The sequence below is a fragment of the Nerophis lumbriciformis genome, linkage group LG01 (assembly GCF_033978685.3).
Source record: "Nerophis lumbriciformis linkage group LG01, RoL_Nlum_v2.1, whole genome shotgun sequence".
NCBI classification, from domain to species: Eukaryota; Metazoa; Chordata; class Actinopteri; order Syngnathiformes; family Syngnathidae; genus Nerophis; species Nerophis lumbriciformis.
Window position 1 is genome coordinate 61,183,577 of NC_084548.2, and position 11,176 is coordinate 61,194,752.

Consider the following 11,176-nt stretch of genomic DNA (forward strand, 5'->3'; position numbering starts at 1 on the left):
GATCATTAGTCATTTTTGCGAGGGCTGTCTCCGTAGAGTGATTTGCCCTGAAACCGGATTGAAAAGGTTCACAGAGATTGTTAGACACTAAGTGTTCATTTAGCTGCTGTGCGACAATTTTTTCGAGGATTTTCGAAATAAAGGGAAGGTGGGACACCGGTCGGTAGTTTACCATGAGGTCAGGATCAAGGTTAGGTCTTTTGAGCAGAGGATGAATAACCGCTTTCTTGAATGCTAGGGGAACAGTGCCAGAGGAAAGTGATAAGTTTATAATATTTAGCACTGATGGACCTAATAATACAAAAAGCTCCTTGATAAGTTTCCCAGGAAGTGGGTCAAGTAAACATGTTGTTTGTTTTATCCCACTTACACGCTGTAATAGTTCCTCTAATGTTATTTCATCAAAAAGAGAGAGACTATTTTGTATTGCAGTATCCGTCGTAGATACAGTTGTATCTGTGTTCATAGAACCCAGTTGTAGCTGGGATGCGTTGTCTTTAATCTCCTTTCTACTGAGTTCAATTTTCTTATTAAAGAAATTCATAAAGTCATCTGCCGAGTGGGTGGAGCTATTGGGAGGAGTCCCTTGTTGGGTTAGCGATGCTACTGTACTAAACAAAAATTTTGGGTCGTTTTTGTTGAGGCGGATGAGATTTGAGTAATATTTAGCTTTAGCTAAGGTAAGCATGCGTTTATACGATATTAAACTATCACTCCATGCTTGATGGAAAACCTCAAGCTTGGTCGCGCGCCATTTGCGTTCCAACTTTCTACATGATAATTTATGAGCTCTGGTTTCCTCTGTAAACCATGGGGTGCGCCTTTTAGGGGCCCTTTTTTGTTTTAGCGGTGCTATGCTATCAATGGTTTTGCGCAGGGCATTGTCAAAGTTGTTAGTGAGGTTATCAATAGAGCCGACATAATTTGGGAATGGTGCCATTACCGAAGGCAGTAGGTCAGCAAGAGTCATCGTTGTGGCGGCATTAATGTTGCGGCTGCTATAGCAGTTATTATTATTATTAGTTTGTTGACAATGAGTCAGAACTTCGAATTTTATAAGGTAATGATCGGACATTACTTTAGTATACGGGAGTACCATAACTTTGGAGGTGGTGACACCCCTGACCAGCACTAGATCTATCGTATTGCCGTTGCGATGCGTAGGTTCATTTATTATTTGTGTAAGACCACAGCTATCAATTATAGTCTGGAGCGCCACGCACTGAGGGTCCGATGGGGTATTCATATGGATATTAAAGTCCCCCATTATGATTATATTGTCTGCGTGCGTCACTAGATCAGCAACGAACTCTGAGAATTCATTAATAAAGTCCGAGTAGGGCCCTGGGGGGCGGTAGATAACAGCCATATCGAGAGGCAGCGGTGCGACAGACCTCATAGTAAGCACCTCAAACGATTTGTATTTATTATTTAGGTTAGGGGTAAGGTTAAAGTTTTCATTGTATATTAATGCGACCCCCCCACCCCTTTTAAGGGGACGGGCAATATGCGCATTCGTATAGTTAGGAGGAGATGCCTCATTTAGCGCAAAAAATTCGTCTGGTTTGAGCCAGGTTTCGCTAAGACCAATGACGTTAAGATTGTTGTCTCTAATGACCTCATTAACTAATAACGTTTTGGGAGACAATGATCTTATGTTTAAAAAGCCCATATTATAAGTATTGGGCTGTTTTGACGAGTTTTTGTTTAAATTATCCGTAGTAGAAATATTAATAATGTTACGTTTATTATACGTAGTGCACTTTAAATAGTTTCGACCATATCTAGGAATTGATACGACGGGAATTTTCAGATTGTTTGCTTGATGCTGCGATCGACTGAACGCATCATGATTTGCCACCTCAGTAGAATGCATATCTACCCCGGACACATTCACAACAGAAAACACATTATGTGAGTTGTGTGTTATTCTAAGAAAATTGCTATGCGTACAGGAATTATCCAGCCTGGCGCTGGCTAGTTCTAGCTTAACTGACTCCTCACCCGGACTAGCAGGCTCTGTAATTGCCTGTGACCGGGCTTGCTCTAGTGTAGTTAGTCAAATGTGACTTAAACAGTAGTCTATATTCTTAGACAGGATGATGGCGCCTTCCTGGTTAGGGTGAAGGCCGTCCCTCATCAGCAAGCCTGGTTTGCCCCAGAAAGAGGGCCAATTATCAATATATATATATATATATATATATATATATATATATATATAAATATATATATATATATATATATATATATATATATATATATATATATATATATTTTAATATATATATATATATATATATATATATGTAAATATATACGTATATATATATATATATTTTAATATATATGTATATATATATATATACGTATATATATTATATATATATATATATATATATATATATATATATATAAATGTGTATATATATATATATATATATACGTGTATATATATATATATATATATATATAAATGTGTATATATATATATTTTTTTTTTTAAATTTATATGTATATATATATATATATATATATACGGATATATATATATATATATATACGGATATATATATATATATATATATATATATATATATATATATATATATATATATATATAAATAAATGTGTGTATATATATATATATATATATATATATATATATATATATATATATATATACACACACACACATATATTACAGCTGTCAAAAATAGCGAGTTAAATCATGCGATTAATCGTAAAAAAATATCACATTGTTTGTTTATTTAATCACGCAATTTAATTGTGACCCAACAACCTCTAAAATCTACTCTTTTAAATACCTTTGCCTGGTAAAATATTCCCTAAATGTGTAATCTTTACCAAAAACAACAAAAATGTATTTAGTATCACTCTAGTATCAATTATACACCGATACCACCCTTGGTATTGACACTATTGTTCCCTTCTACACTTTTTCAACTTTGCCAAGTACTTATTTCTTCTCTTTCATATTTCAAATCAACATTTATATGTTTATGCTCTATAAAATGTGTACATATTTGTGGGTGTCTAGAACAGATTAATTGGAGTTAGGCTATAAGCTACTAGGAGCTAGCGGTTACACAACATCTAAGCACACAATAGCCCACAAGCTAGACATGGGTAATAATCATAGGACTATAAAACATGACATTTGTCAATACAAACAAGTATCAAATAATTATTGTTGCATATTACAAAACCCAAAACCAGTGAAGTTGGCACGTTGTGTAAATGGTAAATAAAAACAGAATACAATGATTTGCAAATCCTTTTTAACTTATAATCAACTGAATAGACTGCAAAGACAAGATACTTAACGTTCAAACTGGAAAACTTTGTTATGTTTTGCAAATATCAGCTCATTTGGAATTTGATGCCTGCAACATGTTTCAAAAAAGCTGGCACAAGTGGCAAAAAAGACTGAGAAAGTTGACGAATGCTCATCAAACACTTATTTGGAACATCCCACAGGTGGACAGGCTGATTGGGAACAGGTGGGTGCCATGATTGGGTATAAAAGCAGCTTCCATGAAATGCTCAGTCATTCACAAACAAGGACGAGGCGAGGGTCACCACTTTGTGAACAAATGCGTTAGCAAATTGTCGAACAGCTTAAGAACAACATTTCTCAACAAGCAATTGCAAGGACTTTAGGGATTTCACCATCTACGGTCCGTAATATCACCAAAAGGTTCAGAAAATCAGGAGAAATCACTGCACGTAAGCAGCAAGGCTGAACACCAACATTGAATGCCCGTGACCTTGGATCCCTCAGGCGGTACTGCATCAACAAGCGACATTAGTGTGTAAAGGATATCACCACATGGGCTCAGGAACACTTCAGAAACCCACTGTCAGTAACTACAGGTGGTCGCTGCATTTGTAAGTGCAAGTTAAAACACTACTAAACAAAGCGAAAGCCATTTATCAACAACACCCAGAAACGCCGTCGGTTTCGCTAGGCCCGAGTTCATCTAAGACGAATTGACGCAAAGTGTAAAAGTGTTCTGCGGTCTGACGAGTCTACATTTCAAATTGTGTTTGGAAACTGTGGACGTTGTGTCCTCCGGACCAAAGAGGAAAAGAACCCCCCGGATTGTTATAGGCGCAAAGTTGAAAAGCCAGCATCTGTGATGGTATGGGGGTGTATTAGTGCCCAAGACATGGGTAACTTACACATCTGTGAAAGCACCATTAATGCTGAAAGGTACATACAGGTTTTGTTGACATCCAAGCAACGTTATCATGGACGCCCCTGCTTATTTCAGCAAGACAATGCCAAGCCAGGTGTTGCAACAGTGTGGCTTCATAGTAAAAGAGTGTGGGTACTAGACTGGCCTGCCTGTAGTCCAGACCTGTCTCCCATTGAAAATGTGCGGCGCATTATGAAGCCTAAAATACCACAACGGAGACCCCGGACTGTTGAACAACTTAAGCTGTACATCAAGCAAGAATGGGAAAGAATTCCACCTGAAAAGCTTCAAAAATTAGTCTCTTCCCGAACATTTACTGAGTGTTGTTAAAAGGAAAGGCCATGTAACACAGTGGTAAAAATGCCCCTGTGACAACTTTTTTGCAATGTGTTGCTGCCATTAAATTCTAACTTAATGATTATTTGCAGAAAAAAATAATTTTCTCAGTGTGAACATGAAATATCTTGTCTTTGCAGTCTATTCAATTGAATATAAGTTTTGCATTCTGTTTTTATTCTGTTTTTATTTACGGATCACACAACGTGCCAACTTCACTGGTTTTGGGTTTTGTACTTACACATACAAAGTCTCCAAGGCAGTATTAGGAAGTATCCAGTAACAAACGTGTCCGCATCATTCAACTTACTACGTCATGGGCATAATAAGTTCATGAGTTATTCGACCAATCGGTGTACCCAAAGAAAATAAGACGATTACCACACCACTTCACCCTAAAGACAGCATAAGTCCATTCCAGGCGGATATTAATTCATAGGTTAGTGTTTAAAAACATCTCAAACTGGAAAACACCCCAACTGAAACGAGGCGTACAAGAAAAACAGGGTGTGATGGAATATGAATGATTCTGTGTGGAATCGATACGACCCTGCAGGGACTTGAATGCGTGTCAGAACAAACAAATATTTGGCATGAAGCAATAATCAAGATCTATCGACCTGTGCTTCATTTCCACGGACAGCAAAATATTGGAAAAAAACATTTTTTTTGCCTGACGTTCCATCTGTTTCCTGCTGCCTTTCATTTTCCCAACAAAGTGGAACACATGGTGTCTTTTTTTCCAGCCATCCCCGACTGTCCACATCCCATCACGGCCTGGACTTCCTCCACTTGGACTCCGCTCTTTACAAAAACTGCTTTCAGGACACTTACAGTGTGCACAAAAAAACGAGGAAGCATTTAGAAGAGATGGTGGTAACCATGACGACTAGTAAAGTGTGTGGACTTTCTGTCAGCAGACCTTTTTTTTACCAGAAAATAAAGTCATTTTGGGTCCTCCACCGCTGCTCTTCCAATGCTTGATTGTGCTAAAGGAATTTCCGCTAGGTGCAAACCCTGTTTCCATATGAGTTGGGAAATTGTGTTAGATGTAAATATAAACGGAATACAATGATTTGCAAATCCTTTTCAACCCATATTCAGTTGAATGCACTACAAAGACAAGATAAACTTCTTTTTTTTTTTTGCAAAAAATAATTAACTTAGAATTTCATGGCATGTTCACCACTGTGTTACATGGCCTTTCCTTTTAACAATACTCAGTAAACGTTTGGGAACTGAGGAGACACATTTTTTAAGCTTCTCAGGTGGAATTCTTTCCCATTCTTGCTCGATGTACAGCTTAAGTTGTTCAACAGTCCGGGGGTCTCCGTTGTGGTATTTTAGGCTCCATAATGCGCCACACATTTTCAATGGGAGACAGGTCTGGACTACAGACAGGCCAGTTTAGTACCCGCACTCTTTTACTATGAAGCCACGTTGATGTAACACCTGGCTTGGCATTGTCTTGCTGAAATAAGCAGGGGCGTCCATGGTAACGTTGCTTGGATGGCAACATATGTTGCTCCAAAACCTGTATGTACCTTTCAGCATTAATGGCACCTTCACAGATGTGTAAGTTACCCATGTCTTGGGCACTAATACACCCCCATACCATCACAGATGCTGGGTTTTCAACTTTGCGCCTATAACAATCCGGATGGTTCTTTTCCTCTTTGGTCCGGAAGACACGATGTCCACAGTTTTCAAAAACAATTTGAAATGTGGACTCATCAGACCACAGAACATTTTTCCACTTTGCATCAGTCCATCTTAGATGGGCTCAGGCCCAGCGAAGCCGATGGCATTTCTGGGTGTTGTTGATAAACGGTTTTCGCCTTGCATAGGAGAGTTTTAACTTGCACTTACAGATGTAGCGACCAACTGTAGTTACTGACAGTGGGTTTCTGAAGTGTTCCTGAGCCCATGTGGTGATATCCTTTACACACTGATGTCGCTTGTTGATGCAGTACAGCCTGAGGGATCGAAGGTCACGGGCTTAACATTTAGATTCAACATTTAACATTTAAATGTAACATTTAGATTTAAATTTAGATTTAATATTGTGATTTAATATTGTGGTTTAATATTGTGATTTAACATTTAGATTTGTCACTGAGATTCAACATTTAGATTCAGCTATTAACATTTACATTTAGATTTTGATTTACATTTGGATTCAATGTTTGATTTTCAGATTTAACATTTAGGTTTACATTTAGGATTTACTGTAACATTTAGATTTAAAATTGAGATTCACATTTGGATTCCTTATTTAACATTTAAAATCAACATTTAGATTTACATTTAGATTCAACATTTACCATTGCCACTTAACACTGAGATCTAAAATTTAGATTAAACATTTAGCTTTAATATTTAGATTTAAAATTTTGATTCAAAATGTATGTTTAATATATACATTTAACATTTAGATTAACATTTAGAATTAACATGTAAATGTAACATTTTTATTTCATTTTTAGATTTACAATTTAGATTCAATATTTTGATTTATTATTTAAATGTTGCATTTATATTTAATGTTTAGATTTAACATATAGATTTACATTTACATTGAACATTTAGATTTAACATTTAGATGTACATTTGGATTCAACGTTTGATATTCAGATTTAACATTTAGATTTACACATTTACATTAACATTTAGAATTGATATGTAAATGTAACATTTATATTTATTGTTTAGATTTACCATTTGGATTCAATATTTAGATTTAACATTGAAATGTTACATTTATATTTAATGTTTATTTTTAACATATTATTTTACATTTATATTCAACATTTAGATTTAACATTTGAAATTCAACATGTGATATTCAGATTTAACTTTTAGATTTACAATATTTACCATTATGATTTACTGTAACGTTTATATTTAAAATTGAGATTCACATTTAGAGTCAATATTTAATATTTAAAATCAACATTTAGATTTACATTTAGATTTCAACATTTACCATTGAGACTTAACATTGAGATTTGATATTTACATTAAACATTTAGCTTTAATATTTAGATTTAACATTTTGATTTAATATTTAGATTTAAAATTTAGATTTAAAATGTTGATTTAATATTTAGATTTAACATTTAGAATTAATATGTAAATGTTACATTTATATTTAATGTTTAGATTTACCATATAGATTCAATATTTAGATTTAAGATTTAAATGTTACATTTATATTTAATGTTTAGATTTAACATGTGGATTTACATTTAAAATTCAACATTTGGATTCAACATTTTTATATATAACATTTAGCTTTAATATTTACATTCAACATTTAGGTGTAATATTTAGATTTAACATTTGGATTTTAGATTTAGATTTACAATTTGGATTCAAACTTTAGATTTAATATTTAGAGGTAACATTTAGATTAACATTTAGAATTAATATGTACATGTAACATTTATATTTAATGTTTAGATTTACCATTTAAAGTCAATATTTAGATTTAACATTTAAATGTTACATTTATATTTAAGGTTTAGATTTAACATATAGCTTTACATTTATATTCAACATTTATATTTTATATATATATATATATATATATATACGCACACACACATATATATATATATATATATATATATATATATATATATATATATATATATATATATATATATCCATCCATCCATCCATCCATTTTCTACCGCTTATTCCCTTTGGGGTCGCGGGGGGCGCTGGAGCCTATCTCAGCTACAATCGGGCGGAAGGCGGGGTACACCCTGGACAAGTCGCCACCTCATCGCAGGGCCAACACAGATAGACAGACAACATTCACACTCACATCCACACACTAGGGCCAATTTAGTGTTGCCAATCAACTTATCCCCAGGTGCATGTCTTTGGAAGTGGGAGGAAGCCGGAGTACCCGGAGGGAACCCACGCAGTCACGGGGAGGACATGCAAACTCCACACAGAAAGATCCCGAGCCCGGGATTGAACCCAAGACTGCAGGACCTTCGTATTGTGAGGCAGATGCACTAACCGCTCTGCCACCGTGAAGCCTATATATATATATATATATATATATATATATATATATATATATATATATATATATATATATATATATATATATATATATATATATATATATATATATATATATATATATATATATATATATATATATATATATATATATATATAACATTAGATTCAACATTTAGATGTAATACCTAGATTTAAAACATGAATCTGCAAACATTCATCAATAATCAAAGGGAAAGTGTTTATTATCTCAACATTTACTGTCATTATTGTTATTATGAGAATGTGGTTTGTATTTGAGTTATTACACTTATATTTATATTGTGTTTGTAAAATGTATTTTAAACGTATCTAGAGTGTCAATCGAGGACATTATTTTAGACAATGCTTGTGAAAACAACTTTAAATGACTTTAATTAAGCTAGGACGCCCTCTGCTGTTCATAAAGGGTCAACACAATAAAGCCTCCAGCAAATATAACACATTTTCCTTTTAGTACAAGAATATTATGGGAAAAAAAATCATTAAATATTTATATATTACTGGTTTGTATCTACATGCAGCTACACACATGTAAAATGCACATTTGTAGAATGTATGTATGTTATTAGTAGCAAGGACTTCATGATACGATATGTACTGTATCGCGATACTTAGGTCATGATACGATACTGTAGATATTATACCCAAAAGTCACTGATACATTTAAAATGTATCTTAAGATACAAATTGGATATACACGAGACAACACTAATAAATCATTGGAAAAGCTGATTTAGGAAACAATGCCATTTAAACGTCCCATTTCCGTTTATTGCAATTTAGACTTTAAAAATATGATTATATTGTACACACTATCTACATATTAACATATACTATATACAATATATACAAAAAAGAAAATTGAAGCGTTTTTATTTGTTGGTGTTTAATTCCTCGTAAATAACAATGGAAAAAAAGAACGGAAGTTTTTATTTTCAAAGTAAAAGAATGAATGCTACAGTACCCACGTTCCCAAAGTCTTGGGGGTACACAGTAATGATTTTAGACATGGCACAACGAGGAGTGACATTTACTTCTCACATATCATACAAAAGTGGAGGCAAAAATAATTCGATCTCGCAGGATACAACAATATAATATTTGTTTCCCCTAACAGGCGGTTCTGTCGTTAACTCGCTATTTCCGGTTTTGGTGTCGCAATTTGTAAAAAAAAAACAAAAAACAAAAAAAACATCCCCTTTGATCTGCTTTTCCAATTATGTTTAGTGGCGATTCTAATTTTTGTTACATGAAATATAAAAGTAAAATTAAACTGTTTTTTTTATGTTTTAATTGCCAATTTTTTTAATTATTTTTTTTGTATTTCAAAATTGAATTCAAACAAACCAATCATTTTCAATTTCCATTCATGAAAATAAAATGAAGTGAACACAAATATACGGTCCGTGTACCTTCCGTTCATTCTATGTCCAATTCTGAAACGCAAATCAAAAAATAAAATTAGGGCTGTTTTTCGATTTTTGTTTATTATTATGTTCATACAAAATGCAAAAATGCGTGGTTATCTGTGTGATGACAATTTGAACCGGAAGCAGTAGTTTAGCATTTCCTTTGAGTTTAGCATGTTTTTAGCATACATCTTCGTTCAGCAGGCGTCCTATTGTCGTTTTTTTTTGTTTTTTTTTTAAGTGTCATTAAATAGTTGAAATGAAAATAGACAAAATGGTCCGAAATGTGTTTTTTGATTTGCATTTAAGAATTTTAAATAGAATGAACGGAAGGTACACGGTCAATTTGAACCGGAAGCAGTATTTTAAGCTTTTCCTTTGCGTTTAGCACGTTTTTTTGTTTGTTTGTTTTTTAACCATAACGGTAACATCTTTGTTCAGCTGGCGTCCTATTGTCGTTTTAAAAAAAGTGTTATGTTCAAACAAAATGCAAAAATGCGTAGTAATCTGTGTGATGACAACTTGAACCGGAAGCAGTATTTTAAGATTTTCCTTTGCGTTTAGCATGTTTTTAGCACACATCTTCGTTCAACAGTCGTCCTATTATCGTTTTTTTTAAAGTGTCATCAAATAGTTGAAATGAAAATAGACAAAATGGTCCGAAATGTGTTTTTTGATTTGCATTTAAGAATTTTAAATAGAATGAACGGAAGGTACACGGTCAATTTGAACCGGAAGCAGTATTTTAAGCTTTTCCTTTGCGTTTAGCTTGTTTTTGTTTTGTTTTTTTTAACCATAACGGTAACATCTTTGTTCAGCTGGCGTTCTATTGTCGTTTTAAAAAAAGTGTTATGTTTATACAAAATGCAAAAATGCGTGATGACAATTTGAACCAGAAGCAGTATTTTAGCTTTTCCTTTGCGTTTAGCATACATCTTTGTTCAACAGGCGTCCTATTGTCGTTTTTTTTTTTTTTTAACGTCATTAAATAGTTGTCCATTTTTTGTTTCAGAAATGAAAATAGAAAAAATTATCCGAAATTAAGATTTTTTTTATTGTAATTTAAGAATTTGAAATAAAATGAACGGAAGGTACCCGGACCCTGCGCCTATTTTGGGGTAGAAATCAAAG